This window comes from Camelus ferus, chromosome 8, assembly GCF_009834535.1.
Source record: "Camelus ferus isolate YT-003-E chromosome 8, BCGSAC_Cfer_1.0, whole genome shotgun sequence".
In the NCBI taxonomy this organism is placed as follows: domain Eukaryota; kingdom Metazoa; phylum Chordata; class Mammalia; order Artiodactyla; family Camelidae; genus Camelus; species Camelus ferus.
The window spans coordinates 34,345,742-34,371,020 of NC_045703.1; the positions used below are offsets into that span (position 1 = coordinate 34,345,742).

Genomic DNA, 25,279 nt, shown 5'->3' on the forward strand with positions numbered 1-25,279 from the left:
TTTCCCTCCTTTAATTTTCAGTTTTGACAAGAGATTAGTCCCTTTGCTAAACTGCACTCCCCTAGGAAAAACATCAGTGTGAGTACCTAAAAACTGGAGAGATCAAGTCCTCTGGCCAGAGGAGTCAGGAAAAGGATGCCCTGAAGAACAAATAAGGTGTTTCAGGGAACTCTTCTTTTGATTTTATTATTTTTTTCTTACTCTCTGCCTCTCAATGGCAGCCCAATTACCCACAGCTGAACAAGAACACAGAGGCTGAAACCCTGAAGTAAACTAATCTTTCTGGCTAGATGAAATGGGAGAGGGACCTCCAGGAGACAGAGCATACAGAGGAATTGCAAAGAAGGAGATTTAAAGAAGTTTGTCCACTAATTCTGTGTGAGTAAAATAAGATTTTTCTCATAAATATTTTGAAGGCATTCACTGACTGAGATTACAGGAAACATACTGATAGTCAGTAGCACAACTAGAATCAGTAGGGAAGAAAATGATTTATACGATATGACACAACCACGCTGCAAAATTTTCATGAAGGTAGTATAAATCATTTTCCCCTCAGCATTAATCTGTTTATTCAATTGATGTGTTACGAAATTTTATACAAACTTTAAATATCACTTAAGAAATATATAAATATTATCTCCCCACCCCTGCCTCTCATCTCCATAGAATTATAAACTATAATTTCATGATTGGGGAGGGGGTGTTCCAAAAACATCCCTGAAACAACAGAAGTGAATATTCAGTACAATTTGTGAAAATGTTGCATTAATATCAGTTAAAACCAGGATCTGATTAATGTGGCTTAGGAACCTCGGACAATTTATTGAGCTGCTTGCTGATTACAATCTATGATACTTTCCCTCTTCTGTGTAGATATTGATTTGATAGATAAAGTGGAGGTAATTTTTCTTCTGGAATGGTGACGTTAATGGCCATTGACTTCTCACTGACAACGGTAGTGAACCATGTTTATTGGAACTCCAGTAGTTGTTTCAGTTATTTCTCTCCTCTTTTGTCCCCCCTCCCCCTCTTTCTCTTTATGATTTCAGTCTTTTCAAGAATGATGGAAAACCTTTACGAAGGCCTGTCTATCTTTGAAAGGCAAAATTAATTTTTAAAAAAGGAAGATAAGACCATTGTGTTTGTTTTGTCATGTTAAAATCTTGGTTAAATCTGCATTTGCAGTTGTTTCTCTATTGTTTGAAATAGCTTTTCTGTTGAAATCATTTCTCTGTTGTTCACCAGATCACACACCAGGGTTCAAGATGACATCCGTAGTATCATATAAAGAGTTCAGCTATAGGTGCTGTCTTGGAAAGGAGATTCTCTGGAGGTCAAGGTAAGCAGGATGGAGATGCACACATCCCCAGCTTCCCACCATCCCATGGTGACACATACCAGGGCGTCTGTTAAGTAAGGCATGGCTTCCATTTTGGTAAAGAGACCATACTTCCCATATGTTTCTCTCATCTTACGGTAGAAAGCATAAGACATCAACCTTGCCATTGGAAGAATAAACAAGCTGCCAAAAAGCCTTGATATTTGCTGCCAGTTGTTTACAAGAGACTAATGGGAACATCAGTTGCCTAACATTCAGGCATATATGGATCCAAAGGATGTTGTGGTCATCCCTGACGGTAGAACAGTCCAGTCCTTGAGAAGCTTGAGTCTTAGTACATCATCTTTCACTGAGAGAAGGAGAGGGCTCCCTGGTAGCTCAACATCTAGGCAACCCAGAGTGAGTTCCTAGGGTCATTTTCAGACAATTTTATTCATTGCTTCAACATCCTCATGTAAGAAAATAAAACAGAGGAAATATAAAATATAATTTATATATTTATATGTATATATATATAATATCACAATTATATAGACATGATATCGCTGTATGTTTATCATGTGTATATTATATATGTATGTATATCATGAGCATAATATATGTGAAATATAATTACATGTTTATGTGTATATATGTATGTGTGTGCATATGCATATATCATGGCAATGGACATTTTACTGAAAACAAATTTCATCCGGGCTCTTCATTGAAGGCTTTATATTATAGTAGACATGGTATAAACTGAGGAAACAAATGAGCTCAAATGTGAATACTGACTCTGTTTCTAAAGGTGAAACCTTGGGAGACATTTTTTTGTGAGCATCAGTTTGATAATAAATTAATGATAATCATAACTTCACTGCAGAGTAGTTTGAGGTCTCAAGAAAGTAACTGTAAATCATTTAATGTAATACCTTGTGTAGTAGACGCTGACATCTCCACATTAAGTTAATATTGAAACATACCTCAAGAGAATGTTAATTCAACAGAGAATTAAGTTCATTTAGTCATTTATTAAGAAGCATTTACTATAATCTGAAGTATTGCAAGTTACCTAGAGATACAAAGATGAAAAAGCAACAGGCCTTAATTTCACTAGGCTTACACTCTAGGGAGGGTATCAGGATAATGAGGGACATAATTCTATAATAGGTAAATTGTGTATGAGTTGTGATTGAAATCTGCATGTCCCTAAGGTTTTTGTTTTCAGTTTGCTTTTGTTGTTTGTTTAATAGTGCAGAGAATTAGAGTGGAGATGGTCTTCGTTTGAATTATACAGGACTAAATTCAAAAAAGTCCTCGTTTTAGACATGGAGTCCTTAGGCGCACAGGGGTGAGAGTGGTGGGTCCATTTGGAATTCTGCCCTTGCAGAAGCGCATGGTTACAAAGGGAGCCTGCGCTCCCATGTGTGTAGCTCTCTCATTGTGGGAGCAAGGCCATCCTCTTGCTTTTTTCGTCTCCCTGTCAATGAGGGTCAGCGGCTCAACCGGTTATTGAAGGTAAGGAAGGTAAGAAAGGGAGTCCCCGGTGAATCACTGGCAAAGTTTAGGGAGCCCTTTAAGAAGGGGAGAATAGTATTTCATTTTCTGGGCGTGTGTATGTTGAGGGGGGAGACTTGAATCTTTGAGTAAACTGTTATGAAATCAGAATGGGAACATGATTTCATAAACGGAGTGTACAAGTCAGAGAAAGAAGGGTTCAGTAAAGCACAATTAGAAGTATTAGAAAAAATTAAATAATGTTATGTTTATAACCCCAATGAATTCAACCTGCTTAGTGAAACAGTTAGATTTATAACACACTAAAGTGAGTATAAGTACGTAAGACATGCAGAGAGCATTACTGTAGAAGCATGGTGTCAGGGAAGGCTTCCTGGGGAATTTAATGCCCATCCTACATTTTAAAACGTAGGTATGCATTTATACAATCAAACCTGGCTTGGGAGATTATTATAGATCACTTCAAGGAATGGATGAACTAAAGAACTGAGACATAAAAGAGAATATGACAAATTGTGTTGCATATTTTACTGTGTTTATTATTCATGATAGGTTTTCTGTTCATCCCAGTGAAGCACAGATAAGGAAAATTAAGCTATTTCTCACATACCCATAAACAAGATGGAATTCTTTTCTTCTGCATGGGATGAAGCACTTTGCAGTAGTCTTTTTCTTGCTGTGAAACTAAAGTGAAACAGTAATGCTGTTCTAGTCTTTTTTTTTTTTAATAAAAGGAGCTCCTTGGGTAGATATACACTTTCATCTTCTTTTAGAACTTTTCTCAATCATCACAACTCATCATGCCATGAAAGTAGTGATGTGTCAATAGTAATAATGTGCCTGCTACTGACAGGGTGTGAGAAAATGAGATCTGTTTCTAATTTGCATTATTGACAGGGAGACTATACAATATGCTAGTAATTTATGTAGAAGTGAGGGTGCATTCAGATTTTAAATTCCTCTATAATATTCCCTTGACAAAGGGAACTGTGATATGTGGTCATGGCCACTTCGATGCCTGTGAGTTAACTGTGTTCAACACACTGTGAGAGTCCCTTAGACATCCGTGTATATACATCACTATTTCTTACCTGTGAATAAATAATTAGTTAAGGATAAAGAAGCAATGATGATGTCTATGATTGCTACAGAAAAAAAAAAAAAAACCCTACTTGACAAAATTATTCCAGTTTTTAAGGAACACTGTTTTAATGGAATACAAGCATATCTCACAGATATTGTGGGTTTGATTTCAGACCACCACAATAAAGCAAATATTGCAATAAAGTCAGTCACATGATTTTTTGTTTCTCAGTGCATATAAAAGTTATTTTATACTAGAATATAATCAATTAAGTGTGCTATAGCATTATGTCTAAAAATGTACACACCTTAATCAAAAACACTTTATTGGTAAAAAATACTAATCATCATCTGAGCTGTCAGGGAGTCCTAATCCTTTTTTCTGGTGAAGCGTCATTTTACCTCAATGTTGATGGCAACTGACTGATCAGGGTGGTAATTGCTGAAGGCTGAGGCAGCTGTGGCAATTTCTTAAAATAAGACAACAATAAAGTTTGTCACTTCAGTTGACTCTTACTTTTGCAAACAATTCCTCTCTAGCATGCAATGCCATTTGATAGTGATTTACCCACAGTAGAACTTCTTTCAAAATTGGAGTCAGTCGTCTCAAATCTTGCAGCTGCTTTATCAATTAGGCTTATATAATATTTTAATTCCTCTTTTGTCATTTCCACAGTCTTCACAGTATCTTCACTAGGAACTGATTCCATTTCAAGAAACCACTTTCTATGCTCATCCATAAGAATGAACTCCTCGTCTGTTGAAATTTTATAATGAGATCACAGCAGTCCAGTCACATCTTCAGGCTTCGCTTCAGCCTTTGACCTCTACCACTAATCATGAATGTTCTTAATGACATCTATAATGGTGAATCCTTTCCAGAAGGGTTTCAATTAACTTTGTCCAGATCCATCAGAGGAATCAGTATTTATGGCAGCTATAGCCTTACAAAATATTTTTCTTAAATAGTAAGACTTCAAAGTAGAAATCATCTCTTGATGCCTGGGCTGCAAAATGGATATTGAGTTAGTAGGCATGAAAACAACATGAATCCTGAATCTCACTGGAGATCTCCATGAGAGCTCTTAGGTGTCCAAGTACATTGTTAATGAGCAGTAACATTTTGAAAGGAATCTTTTTTTCTGAGCAGTAAATCTCAACAGTGGGCTTAAGTTGTAAACAGAGGTGCTGTCATCTGGGCTTTGTTGTTTCATTTATAGAGCCAGGCAGAGTAGATTTATCATAATTCTTAAGAGTGCTAGGTTTTCAAAACGGTAAATGAACATTGGCTTCAGCTACAAGTCACGAGTTGCATTAGCCCCTAACAAGAGAGTCAGTCTGTCCTTTGAAGCTTTGAAGCCAGGCCTTGACATCTCCTCTCTAGCTATGAAAATCCTAGATGTCATCCTCTTTCAATAGAAGACTGTTTCATCTACATCAAAAATCTGTTGTTTAGTGTAACCTCTTTTATTCACTATCTTAGCTTGATCTTCTGATAACTTGTTGCAGCTTCTACATCAGCACTTGCTGCTTCACCTTGCACTTTTATGTTATAGAAACAGTTTCTTTCCTGAATCCTCATGAACCAACCTCTGCTAGCTTCAGACTTCTCTTCTGCAGCTTTGTCACCTCTCTCAGCCTTCACAGAATTGAGGAAAGTTAGCACTTGCTCTGGATTAGGCTATAGTTTAAGAGAATGTTGCGGCTGGTTTGATCTCCATCCATACTCCTAAAATTTTCCCCATCTGTGCAAGAAGACTGTTTTACTTTCTTATCATTTGTGTGTTCATTGGAGCAGCACTTCTAACCCCTTCATGAACTTTTCCTTTGCATTCACAATTTGGCTAATTACTTAGTACAAGAAGTCTAGATTTTGGCCTAGCGTGGCTTTTGACATGCTTTCTTCACTAAGCTTAATTATATTGCTTTGATTTCAAGTGAGAGACATGTCACTCTTCCTTTCACTTGAATGCTTACAAGACATTGTAGGATTAGAAATTGGCCTAATTTCAATATTGTTATGTCTCAGGAAATACAGAGGCCAAGGAGAGGAAGACAGAAAAGGAAACAGCTGATTTGTTTGCTGTCTTATATAGGCATGATTTTCAGTATCTCAAAACAATGACAATAGTAACATTAGAGATCATTGATCACAAAGCACCACAACAAATATATTAATAATGAAAAAGTTAAAAGTGTGAGAAATACTAAAAAGTGATACAGAGACACAAAGTGAGCAAATACTGTTGGAAAGTAGTGCCACAGACTTGCTCAGCACAGGGTCACCACAGATCTTCAATTTGTAAAAAACATAATATCTCCGCAGCACAATAAAATGAAATACAATAAAATGAGGTCTGCCTGTACTGAGAGAGAGACAGAGAGAAAAATGGACAGAGGGAGTGGAAGTGAGAGTGAAAGGGAGAGAAAGGGGAAGGGAGGAAGGAAAATAGGTTTTTTCAATGAAATTTCTCCATTCTAACCAATTAAATTGAATTTGAAATAATTCATAGTGGCCTCTACCTTTGATAAGTAAGTGTCACTCCCACTAAAACTAACACTGGCAAGTAATAAGCAGTGATACAGGAGAGAAAATTTACTGTTTATGAATGTTTACTTTGTAATTCAGAGTGGGAACCCACATAATCCATGTTGCCGCTATACTAAAGGCCAGTGATATTTCTCTGAAGTTGGTGATTCCACTAAGAGATCCCTAACTTTAAATTGAAAACTTTCCAATCACCAAGCCTCTCTCAAAAGGAGCTATTTTTAATAATAATAATAATAATGATGATGATGATGATGATGATGTAGGATTCTGAAAAAATTCAGTTGCTTCTCTCCCAATAATATTAGTCATTGATGTAAAAACATGTCTACACTTTTGGGAATGAGGATATTTATTTGGCCAAAAGAAACTGCAGAAGAGAGAAAATAATGTTTACTCTGCATTTTTATGATAGAAAAGGAATTTTCAATGCATATTAAAGTGTTCTTATTATGTTAAAGCCAGAATAAGCTCAGAATCTTGAAAGTATTACTGGAATTCTTCATAGTCACCTCCATTAGTAAAACAATTGAAAAAAAAAAGTTTTCTGTTCTAAAGCTTAAAAAGAACTTTTTCACATTCACTGTTCTCTGCATAACATGTTGTCAAAAGCAGAGCAGGCAATAGTAAAATTCAAAATTTGTCCTGCAGATATTTTCTTGATTAAAGTATAGTTTGATGAATTACATTTTGTTATTTAAAATTGTTTATTTGAATTGCATACACTTAATTTCTTGTTTTCCTCACACATAAACTGTGCTTTAAATACCAGTACTAGATGCCACAAATATTCGGTTTTACTATTGAGCAGATCTACAGAAGGGCTGAATAAATATTTGAGTTTATAAAGTTTTTTGAAGATTCAAGGTAAAAAATTAAAATAAGGAAATAGAAAGTGATTCACATATTTCTATTAAGTTTGCTCTTTAGTATTTATCATGATATTAAAAAGAACTTTAAACATATAATCCATGATATAGTGAAAGTCTTAATATCATATAAGAAGCTTTTGGCTTGTTTTTTTTAAGGGAGAAGAAATGATCTCAGTGCTGGGTAAGGTGATCTCATCAGCAGTGTGTGTGTTGGAGGAGTGATGGGAGTGAGGATATGGGTCCAAATTAAAGGTGACAGACTTTCAGCAAGTTATTGCAGTGGTCTGAAGAAACAGTTAGGAAGATCTACCCTAGGGTGGAACCTGTGGGAATGAAAAGAAAAGGAGAAACATAGAAAGATGCAAAGATAAAGGAATAGGCATCAATAGGAGTGGAAACTTGATTACATAGTTGAAAGAGACAGAGAGGAATGGAAGACCATGCTGGGTTCCCAGCGTGAGGCACCTGCAGTAAGATACTCAGGAAGGATTCTTGAACTTGTGTGCATGTTGGCACTGCTCTTGGGAGCACTGGTGTTCATACTCCCAGAATTACTGTAGCAGTTAGAAACATCCCTTTGAAGATACAGCAACAGGCTTTAAACTGATAGATACAGTCTGTGGTTTATGTACATAAAATATGTACATATTAAAGCACAAGGAAATCTAGAATTTAGAGTAGTTCATGGTGGGAACAAGCACACAGATAAACAAATACCATTAAAAGATTTCTTTTGATTATCCAAAAAAAAAACTCAAGTAAAATCGAAAAATGTGTTGTACTTTTACCCTGGGAAATTAGACTCAAGCTGACTTCATAAGGCTTCCACCAGCATATGCATTTACTATGCATCTAACTTGCAATTCAGGTTCAGAGCTTAGAAACACCACCCCTTCTTCCAGGGGTTTCTGGATACTGCGGTTAGTTATCTCCTCAGTCACTGCAGCTGTACTATCAGAAATTCTGCATTTGAGTAGTCAGGCAGGCACAAGAAAGAATCCAGCAGCCCTACAGTTCCAAAGATTAAAGAAAAAGTAGTTGAAAGCTTAAGTTATCCGAGAAATATAAAACTTACACAGGATTTAAACTTCAACCTGCTTTTCCCTGTTGTAAACGAGTGAACCTCACACCATGACAGATGATCTTCTGAATTACATGGCACTGTGGGGGGCATCATTTCTAGTAAGCCTGTGGTCTTGATCGCTACATGAATGTGCATCAGGAAGCCTTCTCAGGAGTACTTCCTTCTAGTTTAGAATTTATGCAATGCTTAAATTACTTACAGAAAAGATATGAGTTGGTGGGTAAAAAAAAAAAAAATAGAACACAATATAAAACAGAAACACACTCACATGTTCAAATAAATATCAAAGCCACATAGACATAAATATTACCATTCAGCTGGCATGACTGAACCACCACAAGGATCACGGTGAAAAGGACCAGAGGGTTGGTGCTGTGTTCTGAGAAGGAGGAACTCAGAAAGCCCAATCTTTTTTCTATCTTCTTGGCTTTCCTGATCCTCTAGTAGACCTAATCCTGCCAGCACTGTCATTGTTACAATTACTGTAAATACCACAAGTGTGCATGTGATTTCATCATTTGGAGAAGGGAACACAAACTATATCTCATCTACTTTTATAAATGCAGAGGATATTATAATATCAAAGTGCATAACTGTTGAAAAGAACTAAACATCTGAGTAAACAGAACACACTCAGCAGCAGGGAGCCCCCAAGAAGACGCTCCATTCCAGTGACCATCTTATAATTTTTTTTAGAGAATGAAGAGAATCATAGTTTTTTTTTACCCACTTAAAGTGTTTGGAAAATTTTAGGAAAGCAGGAAAAAGAGAGAGGGAAATAATCCAATAGATAAACCTACCAATAACCCAGTTACATCAAATCTTAATATTTTATCTTATGATCATTTCTTTAAAGATTAATCTTTAGAAATACCATTTGAAATCTCTTTCCTACCACTTTTTCTTTCATTTCTAATGCCAGTCAATTACTTAAAATGATTTATTTAAGATTCACTTGGTGAATCACATTTTTATGAACCCATAAACAATAATCTTAGTTTGCACGTTCTTAAAATTTATATAAATTACATCATGTGTCTGCAACATCTTTTTACACTTTATGTTGTTTTTGAGATGACTACTTATTGGTATATATTTCCTAATAAACTTACTTCAAACACAGTACAATATCGCACCCTGTGAATGTACCAAACATTATTTATCCATTTTACTATTGGTAGAAATTTGGGTTGTTTTCTCATTTTATTTGATAATAAACAGCATTTCAGTAAATATTTTTGTATGTATCTTTTTACACAAATTTCAGAGTTTCTCTAAAAGTTGAAACAAGTCTTAGCATTGGTGAATTTATCTAGGCAATGGTGAAATTTTCTTCAGAGTTGTTATAATAATGTCCATCTATATTTTTTAGCAGCAATTTGTGAGACTCATTACTGCTTTAAATCCTACACAAAATTTAGTTGTGTCAGCAACTTAAACTTTTTGCCAACCAGATTGTTATAGTTTCATACTGTGACACTAATTGGCATTTCACTTATTACCAGCAGCTATGTATTATTTTAATATGTTTTTGCTATTTCAGTGTTCTTTTCTGTGAATTAGTTACTTGTTCATATCCTGCACTCATTTCTTCATTATGTTGTCTTTCTGCACACACGTGTATTTTATATGAAGTATTAATTATTTTCAGTTATATGGAATATTAATGACTTTGGTGCGTCTGTGTCTTCCTTTTTCACATTAATTGTATATTTTTGATTATGAGATTTTTATTTGTTTTTGGTTGGATTGTCTAAATGATAATCTAGTCAAATTTATAATTTTTACTTTTGGCATTTACCTTGTTTAATAATTTTTTTCTATTTTCAGAAGTCCCAAAGATATTATCCTATCTATTTTTCTCAAACAATAAATGGGTTGTTTTCACATTTAGTTATTAATCAATTGAAAATCTGTAAATTTAAATGGAGTAAACTAGCCATCTAATATCCTTTATTTCCCTATAGTCATTTTCCAGCAAGATTTATTAAATAGAAAATGGAAAATCATTCAGTTACTGATTTGTAATACCACTTGTGTCCCATATCAAGTTCCACATGTGGAACACTGCCATTTTGGCTCATTTATCTATTTGTCTAGCTTAGGGCCCAAATCACATGATATTAATTAGTATCATGATATTAATTAGTAAGATATTTGTAAATATCTTGATTTTTTGGAAGGATGGCTTTCTTTAGTATTCTTCCTCAATGTTAGGACAATTAAGAAATAAATGTATAATGAGGAAGGAAACTTGCCTCTCTTGACACTAAACTTTAATAAGACTAAAAAAAAATTCCTACATAATTTATAAGCACAAGCTCTCATGTAAGTTTAATGACTGAATTCAAGTACCTTAGTAGTGAAAAAACTAAAATTGAGAGTTTATTTTCCATAAAGTATTGGCAGAAACAAATGCAAATATTCCACATAAATCATTTAATTGCGCTTACAGTGAAAGGATAAGAGCCTCTCCAGTTTATTCAATGGGTGACTAAATATTTCAGTTTTTATTCTCAGGATCTAACTTTTAACCTCAAGACTTTAACCCAAAATTAAAAGACATACCTATTTATAGGAATTACATTAATTTACTCAACTGAGAAATGTATTTGTTTCAAAACAACATGTATAAGATGACTACCACTCCTGCGTGGATTAGATGGAAAAGAGTGTACAGATAGGGGAGAATCCAAGTTTAAACCACAAATGACTTCAATCTGTAGGAACTGGTGAAGGAGAAGGAAACAGAAAGGAGACCATAAAAGAGAACCAGTAATATAAGGAAAGAAAACAAAACATGTTAGAGTCTTCAAACCAAAAGGAGAAGAGAGTTGCAAGAATATGGTTGTGGCTCACATGGTTATGATCTTGAGTAAACTGAGTACAGAAACATCATTAACATTATTGGTGACCTTGCCAGAAACACTTCTAATGGAATAGCAGGAAAATAGTGAGATTGGTTTAGATCAAAGTGTACGGCTGCAGACACAAAACTGAAGGTAGCCTGTGCAGACAAATCATCTGGGCAAGCTGGCTCTGAGAGAGGTCAAGGATGCGGCCAAATAGTTGGAGAATGTGTGAGGTTGAATGTTTTGTTGTATACTTTTTTCCTTTTTCTTCTCTTTTACATAATGGCTGAAAATACTAGAGGACACTGTTATGCTGACATGATTGCCATAGAAGGGACTGAGAGAAGAAGAAATAAAAAAGCAGAGTTTGGGGAGAATCAAACAGATGGGCTTCAGGGCATGAAAGATCGGTCACTGGTAGAAGAAAAGACATTCTATTATAAATGTTGTGAAGAAAAAAGATGGGACTAATCTAGATAGGATTATAGGTTTGTTGAGGATGAGTTTCAGGCAGTGAGAGTACTGAGTAAGGTCATCAGCTGTGAGGGGGTATTGAGAAAAGGGTATGGGAGATCAGGACGTCTGAGTAAAGAAGACAGTCTAAGAAATAATCCTGGAAAACAGAGCTAACAAGACAGTTAGGAGAGATTGAGGAGAGGTTTGAAGTACCAATTTGAGGTTTTTATTTGTGCTCTGTTGTTGTTCATCAGACATAAAAGTGAAACAAATAAACACGTTTACAGAATTCTTCCCTAAAAATAGTCAATTTTTCTGGCTTAGTCACTGCATCTTAGGGTTGCAGAGTTTATCAAGAGTTGGTGTTTATGTTAACAGGGGACTAACAGATCAATTGTAGTGGATTAGTTTAGTATTTAGCTTGATCAAGGAGACAAAAAATAAATTTTTTCAATGCATGGAATCTTTTTTTCTTTTCAAGTATTTCTGTTTCTCTAGTTACTAAGTTCTTACTTATTTCTTTGAAAAAAACTATTATATTCTGTCAATTTAATTTTCTTGAAATTTATTTTGTTAACATGCATTGGTATCATGACTTAAAAAATAATTGAGCTCTACAAAAGTAATCCAGTTATTAAAACTCAATGAAGAAACTTGCTAGTGAGGAAATTGTGAGGCTATAAATAATGTAGACCATTTCTAAGTAAGGGCATATTTGATTGGATAGTTTCCAATTAATATTGCAAAAGGGTTACAGCTGCTAATACAAAAATCAATGATAAAATATGAAACAGAATTATTAGGCAAGAGTATGATTTTAACAGAGTTTGAATATAAATAGGCTGATGGTGCATCTGCTCATTCACCACTGTTTTGTGACTTTCTCCAGAAAGTCCAGAAGAGCTAGTCAAGTAACTTTCCATAGTTGGAGCTATTAAATAACTTTGGGTGGCAAGGTGGATCACATTGGCAAAAGGATAGTTGGAAAATTATAATTTTAGCAGCTGGTTTTAAGGTTTTAATTTGAAGAGAAGCATGTGATGCCTGAATTAGTTGATAGGGAAGAATATATACACCTGGGACAACTAGAAATTGCCATCTTGGTAAAGGTAAAGATCTAGGTCTGCAGAAATTTGGAAGTGAGAGATATCAAACATTAGAAGGCACCATTAGAAAGTGGGATTTCAGAGTAGGTCATCTTACCAAAACTTTCAAATGATAATGAAATCTGTACTGTGACTGCATGGACTAGTATGGAGGTCAGTGTCCCTGAGAAGTTGAAGATATTTAGGACAGAGTAAAATACCAAATAATCAAATAAAATACCAAATAATCAAAAACCCACACACTGCATATTTCTTACAAGCAGCAGCAAGAAATTTTTCATGTTATTTTTAGTGCTGAGTGACAAAAGTTAAATAACTAATTTATTTTCCTAAACTTTTGATTAATTTCCTAACTGGAGGCTATCGTAAAGAAAATTGACAATTTTAGAATTTGAGGTAAAGGTCAATCATATATTAAATGTCACTTCTGAGACAAGAAATTGAGTCTTGACAGAATAGATTCAAGGAGAACCACAGAATTTGCTCCCTTTTAACACAGCCTATCTATAGATCCCACCCTCTAGCCCCCTAAAATAATTCTTAGCTACAAATAATTCTTAGCTAATCAAATAGAAATAGACCCTTCACCTGACAATTGTTAAAGCTGTCTCAAAATTGAGTAGAAAACTTATGTGTGTGTGCACATGCTTGTATTCATCCACACACACTCACCCACATGACTTCAAGTATTTCTGGATTGATTTTGGATCTTAGGATATACATTGTAAGCACATAAATCTGAATCAGTCACAGTAACATAAGACGACTTTGTGTCTTTTTCAAATTATAGTCTAAAGAGAGATGCCAGGGAAATGTATATTTGCTATGAAATGTACAAATCTAACAATTACAAAATCCTTTATACAAAGAACAATTAAATAAGGGTTCATTATTTGTTTTATAAAATATTTATTATCATGGTCCTCTAAATGTCAAGTTTCTTCATTGAGTTTTAATAATTGGATAACTTGTGTAGAGCTCCATTATTTTGTAAGTCACAATACCAATGTGTGTTGACAAAATAAATTTCAAGAAAATCAAATTGACAAAAATACAGCTCATTCAAAGAAATTAATAAGAACTTAATAACTAGAGAAGTAGAAATACTTAAAAAGAAAAAAGTATTCTATGAACCAAAAAGATAAAATATAGGTTTGAGGATCTGGAATCAACACACAGACTCTCAATATAGAAGTTGGTAGGAGAAACATAATTGATGAGAAATTACGAATTCCTGTTGAAAAATACTCTATGATAATTGTATATTCACTTACAGCATTCTAGTTCCATCATACATATGTGTTGAAATATGACATACTATTATAAAGTTAGTTTTTATAATTTTTATATGAATAATAAAGAGAAATAATAAAGTTTAGCAAGCATGGTATTCCTAGTCTCCCATATTGAGAAAAGAATAGTTATGGGAGGAAAAAGAAGGATATGATAGTTGGAGAGAAAGGAAAGCTTTCTCCTTTTCCAATTTAAATAGGTAGTCTTAGAGAAATTTTAGTTAACATTAAATTAAGTTAAAGTATATTTAAAAATGCAAGACATGGGAGCATTTAAATGCTCTTTCTCAGGGGTCTACAGATACTCTCAACAGAACTTTTACAACCTCTACTCTATGTACAGTGTAATGTGAAAAAATGTATGTGTCTATTTAGATCAGTAATTGAAAACTGGAGGCTTACAAAACACATTAGGCATGCAGATTACTTTTGTTTTGTCTATGGAGATTGAAGATTGTGTAAGCATTTAAAAATTGGGAAATTTTATATGAAAACAAATTTCTGGCTTCTTTTGGAAAATCTGAATGCTTGGTGACACTGAGAATTGAATAGCATCTGGCCCCCCTTCACAGAGGCCCTGCAACTCTCTTCCCCCACAGTTCTTTCCGTTCACCTGGGTATGCCTGCCACTTTGTTCACTTTCTTGGCACTTGTGTGAGCTTTTAATTCTGAGATACTCTGATCAGAATGTGAGTTCTGAATACCAAGCATTTCCTACAAATTCCATCTTTTACCAATATGTAACACCAATTTTGCCAATAGATAAATTGTATGGTTTTGCCAATATGTAAAAACATATACTGATGTGTAAAACAGATGTACGAAGAGTCACAGAGTCCAGGAAATAAGAGATTAAATGTAGCATTGGGTGTGCCTATGAAAATACAGTGAAAGTGGAAGATAGAAAAATTCAAACTTGTGTGCTTATGTCAAACAAGAAACAATGGAAGGGTGTATGGAAAAAGTAAATAAAATAGTTAATAGGAAGAATGAGATAATGTAAGGAGAAGAATCATATAAAACGATCAATTGATTGTGGAAATACATCTTACTCTCATTATTTCACATCTCGACTTTCCTGTTCAATTAATTCAGTAATGAGACTCTCATTTTCTTATTCCCCTGTCTTCAATTAATTAATGCAGTAAATGAGTGAGAAGTCAAATTTAAGAGAAATTTCCTGTAGAGAACAATTAGGTCCAAAGGAAAGGATTATGGGTAGAATTTAAATGAGTAAATTAAATTCATAAAAATGATGACCGAAATTATTATTATATTTTTTGCATAATTTCTTTCAAAATTTTGGATAAGTGTTATTCACTTATCATTGTTTAATGGTTTTAGTTTTGCAAGATGAAAGTCTAGAAATAGATGGTGGTGATAGTTGCCCTACAATATGAATATGCTTAGTACTACTGATCTATACATTTAAAAATTGTTAAGATAGTAAATTTTATGTTATTTTACCACAAAAAGGGGAAAAAAAGAATAAAAAGTAATAATGTAGAACTCAGCTGAAGGAGTTTACAAAATCAAATAAAAAGGAAATATAGTCATTCTTTTTTGCTTAAAATGATACAAGCAAAGACAAAGAAATGTGAGTGATTGAAATCCAGGGGTTTCCTCACAAAGATTAATTGAGGAAATGGAGGGGAAACATTTTAAAGTGCAAGGTGTAAACAAATGTAAAGTCTTTTCTACTTGCTGACACTGGTTGATATCATTGTTCACAGCCTCTGAGGCTGACTTTCATGAAGTCTTTGAAATAACCCATCTCAGAATCCTTCAATTCATTTTTAGGACAATTTGAAGTATCTTTAAAATAGTGTCACCGAATCAATATTTTTTTGTCTTTCTGATGTCACCTTTACTATACTTTTTTGATTTAGACTTTTATTTCCAACAACTTCTAGTTCTCACTTCTAATCACAAGGATATGTCCTTTGCCATCAAACTATAAATGGATCTTCATCAAAGAGGCTCATTAGAGAGAAAAAGAATAAGAAAATGAGAAAGAGAGAGAGAAAGAGGAGACTGAGACGGAGTTAGACTCTGAAGAGTCTAGTGAGAGATAGAAATAACCAGGTGTGAAAAGAGGAAATGACAGGATGCACCTATTTTCAGAGTTTCTTAACAGTTGCACTATTGACATTTTGGACCAGATAATACTTTGTTGTCAGGGGCTGAGATATGCATTATAGGATGTTTAGCAACCTTGCTAGTCTCCACTCACTAGATGCCATTAAATCTCCTGTCCCCGAGTAGTGACAGGAAAAATGTCTCCTAGAGGACAAATTTGCCCCCAGATAAACTGGTGCTCTGTATTTTCCAGTCTCTCTGAGGTGAATTTTCCAGAATATAACCATTCTCAACGTAGAGTTGACTGACTTAAACTAAAGCATATCTAATTTTTTACATCTTAAGGATTTTCTGTTTTAAAGTATTCAATTTCTGGTTAAAATAATTTAAAGTAAGTTATTTGAAAACATTTAATTCTGTTTTTAAATAAATGATTAAATTCAAGTGTATATTACTATAGCAACTGATAAACTTTAAGATTGCCATACATTCTTGGCTAGAACTAACCCCAAGAAAGAACATTCAGTTTAAATAACATTTTAACTATTTTCTATTTTCTGTTCACATCTTTAACTATTTTGTATTCACATTTCACACACTATAGTTAAATGACTTAGGGTTGAAACACAAAACCCCACAGCAAAGAAATGCAGTGATAAAGACAGGAAGTTCTGATCAACCAATCCCTGATAACCGGTGACAGTGTGATGTGCCTTTATACGTACGACACCTGTTTGCCTGAATTTCTTTATTTTCTTTAATAGGAAAAATATTTTCTATTCAAATATAACACTTTGGTATATGTTGGTTTATAATTATGGCATGACAAAATATTCATCACCAGAATTCTCATATTTTTAGAAAATTATTTTATGACAAATTTATTGTAACCATCAAATACTTGCTGGAAAAACGCTACCTAGAAAGCATAATGTCACTGTGAAAGATTACAAGAATTTCATGTGTTGGCATAATCATTTTTAAATGCTTCTTGGAATTATAATCTTTAGTCATCAAGTAGACAGTAAAGAAAAAACTGTTCTTGTTAATCATTACAGTGAGAAATGATTCCAACCTATATTTTATATTCAGATTAACCTCTTTTCAATTCACCATTTAAAGGTTTAACTAATTAGTTTAATTGTACAGAATATTGTACCAAATTTGTTCAAGTTGAATTCAATGACCATCCTCTATGAATTAGTGGTCTGAAAATACTCTACTGTAGATCATACTATTAAGTTTACAGAGCACTACATTGTTAATGAATGTTATTCCAGTCCTAATCCTACCTACTTTCTCAATATAGAATCAACTATCCCTTTGTGGTGTATACATTCCTATTGTTGCTCAAATCACATTGCATTGTAATTTTTCTTAACCAAAATGTTTTTTGGCCACTGTCTTGGATGTTAAAAGCAGAGATTTGTCATTGCAAGACTTTGATGCTCATCAGAATCTCTGAATGCTAGAGTTGGTAGACGTCTGAAGATCCTAAAATCCAGTAACTTTTCATTTAAAGATGGAAAAACCTAGGCCCAGAGGGGAAATAACTTGCACAATGCAACATAATGGTGGAACCTAGATTCTAAGCAGAATCTTTAGATCCAGACTTGTACTAAACCACTAGAGTCTAGAAGTATCTTAGTTATTTCCACATTATTCTTGGATAGAATATACTGGAGTTGGATTTCCTTGTCAAGTTTCAATGAATATAGAGGATTTCATATCTCCCTGGTACCTTAAAAGTTCTGGTGTCACTAATCTGCTCATCAGAAGGAAGTGGTATTTTATCTGAGTCAGCCCCATTGGAGAATTTTTATTTACCCTCTTTTCTCTGATGTGAATTCAAAGTATATTCCTGAAGTTCAAAATCTCATAAATACCACTTCCTCCTAAAAAAACACATACCTAATTTAAAAATACTTTGGCAAAAAAAGCTAAACATTATCTCAGCTTGAGTGAGTTGTAATCATTTTAGTGGTACAGTGTTCTGCCTGGATGTTGAAGGCTGCTGCTGACTCATCAGGGTGGTGGTCACTAAAGGTTGAGATGGCTGTGGCAATTTCTTGAAATAAGACAACAATGAATTTTGCTGCATTGATTGACTCTCCCTTTCACAAACACTTTTTCTGTAGCATGCAATGCTATCTGATAGCATTTTTAGTTCTCACAGTAGAACTTCTTTCAAACTTGGAGTCAATTCTCCCAAACCCTGCAGCTGCTTTACCAACTGAGTTTATGTAATATTCTAAATCCTTTGTTTTTTAACATTTAAAGGTAAAAGAGATAGTATTTTTGTGCCTGGAAAAAAGCAAAAGACCAAAGCATTATTCTGCAGCCATTGTTATGTCTGAATCAAATACAAAGGAAAAAAATCCATATCCCAAATAATTCAGTGAATTCTATTGTTTATGTTTGCACATGGCATTCCCCACCTCAATACACACATACACACACACACACATATGGATGCACACAAGCACAATTTTAATGCTGTTTAAGCTTATTTGAATCCTGAAAGAAGTATGTGGGTTCAGGTGAATGAAAAACTGTTGTTTGTCCAGTAGAGTCCAATAAAATATAGCATTTCTGAAACAAATCATTGAGATAGCCATCACTCTTAAGCTTGGAAGATTCCTCTTTACAAGTGAGGCCATTTTTTGATAACCATCAAGCCTGCAATGTCTGGTAATTATGACAGATCATTCTGAGCTGTCAATTTTATTTTTTTGATGAAACTAAAGCTAGAGTAATAGATTCTTGTCTTTATCTCACCTCTAATTTCAGTGACCCCAGTTCATTTTATTTTTCTCAGCCGTACATCATATTGGAATTTCCCATAGGTTAAGGCCCAGATATACTCTGTATTCATGTCTTCCTGGAAATGATTGAGGAAAACTGATCACAGTTTTTTAAGTGTGCTTAATCTTCTCTAATCTTGTTTTAAATCTCTTTATCTTTTCTCCTTAAATGTTTTCTGAGGGTTTATAGCTCCAGAAAGTAGGTAAAGAATGCTGTAATAAATTTCTGCTTGTAAATCAACATTAACAACATTATTACTAAACTCAGCTGAATTTATTCTAACCACATTTGTTCTGAAAAGCCCAGAGACGCGAGTGAGTGAGCTGAAACTCTGTTCACTGATAGGGACTCCTTTCTTGATAACTTCAGATTCAGACCGTCCAACCTCCTTTCTCAGGGGTCATCTGGACTGTCCTACCCACTATACATAAGAGATATTTTTCTAGAATCACCAAATTCCAGGTCTAGACTGCAGCTCCATGTACTCTTGGGACACTGGTGACAGTACAGGTGCTGTTTTGTGCTAAAAATGCTTCTCTACTCTGAAACTCTTCAAGGGCCTGAAACTCTGCTAACCTCCTATGGTTGATGACTCAGGCGGTGGAACACCTAAATCACCCTGTCTAGTGGACTCAGTGCTTGATTTTGAACATATGTTAAAATTCAACATGTTTATTCATGGGTGAATAAAAACGTTCCTTGAAACATAGGTGCCCTTGTAGTTGAGAATTCTGCACCATAGAACTTAGATCTACATTTTTATAAATTTCAGGCCTCCTTGTTACTTTGTTCAAATATGCAGACAATATATTCTTTCAATGCTTCATCAAAGCCATGATCATTTGAATACTTTAAAAGATCCATAGACGCCTTCCAAGTCCTCCAGGAGATGCACACCTTTACATTCCAGTTTTCACCTTTCAGACCTAAAGATAATAAGCATCTCAGTGTTGGATGTGTATCATGAAAATGAGCAACTGAAGCAACTGCCCACTGCTGGATGATATAATTATTAGAAACAGTGCAAGGGCAATGTTCATTTTTCAAGCCTGAGTGGTTATTTCCTTGTTAATATAATCTTAATCCACATTTAATGTTCTTCAGATGCATTACAGGTATTCCTACGTCCCTTCCTCTCCTCACGAGCAGCTGATCTTGCAGGACTGTCACCATTACCGTGGCTTTCAAATACTTGTCTTCCTCACAGTTTAAGGATGATTTCCTGAGCTTATTACAGACACTTGCCAATCTTATACAGAAAATTATAAGCTTACGCAATTTTTTAAAACACTGTTTTCCTTGCAGTCGGCATTTCTTGCCTCTGTTAAATGCTTTTCATTATTTCTCAGTTGCGCTACTGGAGTTTGCTGAGCCGGCCAGGCTCGCTCCAGAGCTACATTCTGAAGACACGCAGGTGCTGCAGAGCTGCTGGGAACTGTCACTTTTTATCCAGCTAATCACGGTCACAGTTTGATTAACTGTTTGCCTTTGTCTGCTGCCTACAGTGATGTGACTTCAGCTCTCTCATCTTGATGGCATCTGGAAGGATCCGGTAGGAATGAAACTGCAACATAATTACTTCACACTGAACAAAGAAATAAAATCATCCACTGAAAAGCTGTGTAGGTGTAAACAGGGTCCTGTAACTATGTGAGAAAATGACTGAAGAGTCTTTATTCACTAAAGAGTTCTCATTTTTCTTTCATTCTGTAACAGTATATGAAAATAGTTTGAATTTTAAACTTGCATCTAAAGTTTTTCTCAGTGTACTCAGACTATTCTGTGTGGTATTAAGTAAACACATTTCCAGAATGAAGTCTTTCTATTTATGCATATTTAAACAAACAAATAAGCAAAGGTAATTATGAGGGTGTTAAATTTCAGGATGAGTATCTGTAACAATTAAATGTTAAAGGCTGGCCAACTGGATCATGTGCTAGTTCCAAGAATGAGTGTATTATGGGGGAAAAAAATCATAATTTGTCCTCAAAGCAGTATCTCTGAAACAACCTTACATAGAGTGAATCTTCTAGAGGATTCCCTGACATTTTTCCAAAATACCAAGTAATAGATTGTTGATCAGCTATAAATATTTTAGCCAAACACTGTATTTAGTTTAGGTTATTTGCATCTTGGATACAGTCTGCCAACATTGCTTAATTATAGTGATCATTCAAAAAAAAAAAAAAAGGTGAAGTCATGAAATCCCAGTAGCCATTGGCAAATACTGAATAATTTCTCTGTGAAGACATTGATTTTTGCAGTATAAAATGTACAAAAGATGTTTAAAGTATGAATTCTACAACCAAATATATATGGAAAGAATGTCAAAACTCTTTGGAAGAAAAATTATTTTGTTTTCTAAATTCTTTATTTTTGCAGAAATTAGGAAACACGTTCTTAGGAAACACGTGCTTCAAAAATATCAGTCTGTCATTCACAACTCAGAATGGCCTGGATAAAAACAGCTGTGATCTTTGAAACTAGTTTGCTTTGTATTCCAATTCTGTTCAAAGCATCCATTTGAAAATAAGATAAAGTTATCAACATGTCTGTGAGCCTCAAAAAATGTTTGACATAATTAATGTAGAAATTTTGATAAACTTATTTTTTATCATATAAAATATAAAACAAATTCACTGCTCATTCATTTGCAACCATAATTTTTTTTCCCAGAGTCTGCTGAAGATAAGAATAGGATGATTTCTAATACATAGTTGTGTAATTCTAGTAATATTCTCAGTAAGAGCTTATTTGACAAATTTGAATCCCAACATTAATTTTAAAATAGAAAAGACAGAGAAAAACACTTTAAGATAAGACATCTCTGGGCGTAAGAATATTTAGATATTGATTTGTATTCACTCCAATTTTTTTTTGTCTTTTAATTTTTATCTCATCTTTATTTCACAGTATCTACAATTCTCTCATTTTCTCAGAAGTGTAAGGATACCAAATGACTCGACAAAGCTTTGCAATTTATTTTGAGATATTTTCATCCTGGATTTTAAATTTGAAACCCTATGATCACATTTCTTTCTTCCCTAAAGCTTTGGATAATCTCAAAGGAAAACACCTCCCAAACATTTGCGTTCCCTCTGTAAATCTTGAAAATCCTGAATCCGGATTGTTTCATCTGGCATAAACCTTCAGGTTTGCAAAGGTGAGTAACCAACCATGCCCTAATATAGCCAGTCATGTAATTTGAAATGAAATTTGATTCCTCCACTTTTGGAAGAAACAATCCTATTTGAAAATGAGAATCACAGCCCATTTGCGTGACTGTTTCACCGTAATATACAATTGTCACTATTTTTTCAGAAAGGCTAGGAAACACGAAATAGGACTGTTGTTCCCTTGAAGAACATCACTTGATTATTGCATAAGAAAATGGTAACTCTAAAAGAAAAGAAGAAAGAAAGAAAATAAAACCTTCAGTTTTGTCAGGTAATATATTAGCAAGCAGATGAGACTAAGAAAATTGCTCCTTTGATAGAGGTAAAATTCAATTGTTATATATTTTAAAGTGATAATTCTATTAAACATGGGGTAAATATGCATTTTAACAATTTCATCTGAAGTTAGAAATGTACTCTATAAATATACTGTTGTTCCTACTCTGATTATTTAACCCTTAAAAAGTCACAAAAAGCACTTACTGTGATTTAATCATCCTTTACATAAAGTTTCTAGCTATGTTGATTTTGAAGAAAATAAGATACTCATTTTTTGAGCTAATCGTATGTAGGTATCAAAGTGACAATGACTGACGGTGGCTTCTTTCACCTTTCAGTCAATAATTGGGCCTGTGTGGAACGTTGTCATGTCCAAATGAAGGGAAAACTGACAAAAGTGCGTTCACCAGTGTTTATCTGGTTCTTCACACCGCGTGGCCTGCACGTCCAAGGACTGTCTTAGAGCTCTAGTCTGTGGAAATGGAATAGACTAAGTTTAACTAGACCACGGACACCGTGAATCTCTGACTTTGCTTTTGCAGTCACAGGCTAAGACTGAAAAATAATGGATCACAGGATCCAGGCAGCAGAGAAAGCATCTGGGGCAGGCTTGACTGCTTTTGACCAGAGCTGCTGTGGGAACTCCAGCCAAAGCTGCAGAAAAGGACTTTGAACTGTATTTGTAGCTAGAGGAAGAAAACAGCCATAATGCTTACGACTATCTGGGAGGAAGCTGACTGTTCAACTGCTCCTTTGCTTTCATCATCTCTAGTAAGGAGAGAGGTCCGCAGACAGGAGCAGAAAGAGCGTGGCTCAGAGGAAACGCATGAGGTATGGCAGCTGTACCGAAGTCACTAAACCAGAGTCAGCGGGAATGGGGGTGACGCCATGTGACCTCTGGGACTCCCGGCAGTCTTTTACACTTAATGGACCACGCCATGAATTAATTTGGTCAGTCATTCAGTCACTCATTCATTCAACAAATACTTGTTAAACTTACCTTCTAGGGGGTGGAGAGAAGTGTATTAATGAGCATTTTGGAAAATGACAGATGTTTCAGAAAGATCCAAGGGGAAGAATAAGGAGTGTAAAGACCTGCAGAGGTCACTTTCTTGTGCTGTGATCCTTTCCCGCCGTCCCCCAAATGTCCTTCTGCCTCCCACCCTCATGTCTTTTTCACATGCTATTTTCCCTGCCTCAGATGCCTTTTCTGTCCTCTGCTTAGAAAACCCATAATTATGCTTTAAGATCCAACAGAAATACATGCCCCGTGAGGTGCTCTCATTGCTCAACTGCTTGAAAAGAAAGCAACTTGAGGAATTAGTGTGCTTTATCTAGTGATTTTTGCCATATTTCGTGAATGTACTTTAAACAACGTTTTTCATATTACCAGTTTCATTTATTTTCCCTTCTCTTACCCTATATTAGTTTATGAGCTACTTGAAGGGAGGAATTATGTGTACATATTTGTTAGCATAGGTCAGGGGTTGGCAAAACTTCTCCATGAATTGTAATCAGAGATACTTCCTGAGTACAGATAGTTTAGGCTTTGTAGGCATTAACCATCTTTGCTGCAACTACTAAACTCTGCCGCTGAAGCAGGAAGACAGCAATAGGCAATTTGTAAATGAATGGAATGGCCATGTTCCAGCAGAAGCTTATTTAACAAAACAAGGCAGAGGCCAGATTTGGCCCATGGGAAGGAGTCTGCTGACCCTACATTTATATGTTCTAACTTTTTCTTCTCCTGTCTCTCATCTGGAATAAATTACTTTGATTTCTGTATTTTGTTACATGAAAACATGTAACATAACAATCTTCCCTACTAATTTGGGAGACATATATATGTTTTAAATACTACTGTTTTTTACATTTGAGGGTTTTTTTTTACTGTACATTTGAACATATGCTCTAAATAACTGTGGTGAAATCTTAGAGTGCGTCTATTGAACGCCCTCAGGTAAGATGAGAAATCTAACACAAAGTCTCTTCCCTCATCTCCTCCTTTTCCATTTTTAATTCCTACTGTTAAATTATACTTTCTAAACAAGTTTATTATTTTAAAATTATTTTGATATTAGTCATACTTTCTTTTATGGTTTACTATGACATTTGAATTGTTTTATAACCATATATGTAAAACTACATAGACTCAACCCTATTTAAAAGCATTCAGTGAACGTTACACTAATATTTTATACCATCTTTTTCCTATTAAGCTTCTTCTTTTTATTCATTTCCCAGTTGGCTAAATTACATTCTCAAGTTTTGCTTTTTTGTTTGTTTGTTTTTGTGGATGGTATACATTCTGAGCCCTTGAATGCTTGTGACAATTTTTCTATTGCCTTAATGTATGGAAAATAATTTTCTTTATAATCAAATTTCTCTAATAGTGTGTCATTCCCCTTTCTTCACTCTCTTGACTTCTCTTTGAAGATAATTACTGTAAAAAGGAAAATGAGCATTGTTTTATTAAGTTCTTTGAAATACCTGTCTTCTCTTTTTGAAGATTAAGACATCTCCATCTGCTTTCCCTAACAATCAATCATCTGTAACAGTTACTTATCACTGCCTTCTGAAATATACTAACTTCTAGGACATTAAATACTGAAGAGGGAAAACAACTTAGACCAACACAGCTATATTGTAATAAGGCTTTTGATTTGGTTTTATCTGAGAATTCCACCAAATTTGTAGGAAAGGTTTATTTTGAACACATTTATTTTAGGTGGGTAGACAAATTATTTAGAGATCTAATTCAAAGAAGAAACAGTTATGATGGCAAGGAAGAAACATGAATTCAGA

General features: G+C 34.6%; 1 long non-coding RNA gene across 1 annotated transcript; it reads left to right on the plus strand.

Moving 5' to 3' along the window:
• Window positions 1-226: 226 nt before the first annotated feature.
• LOC116665347 lies at window positions 227-24,460 on the plus strand. Its single transcript, XR_004321922.1, has 4 exons — window positions 227-378; window positions 1,249-1,342; window positions 22,070-22,182; window positions 22,813-24,460. It is a non-coding gene; the product is annotated as an uncharacterized LOC116665347 (long non-coding RNA).
• Window positions 24,461-25,279: the final 819 nt, after the last annotated feature.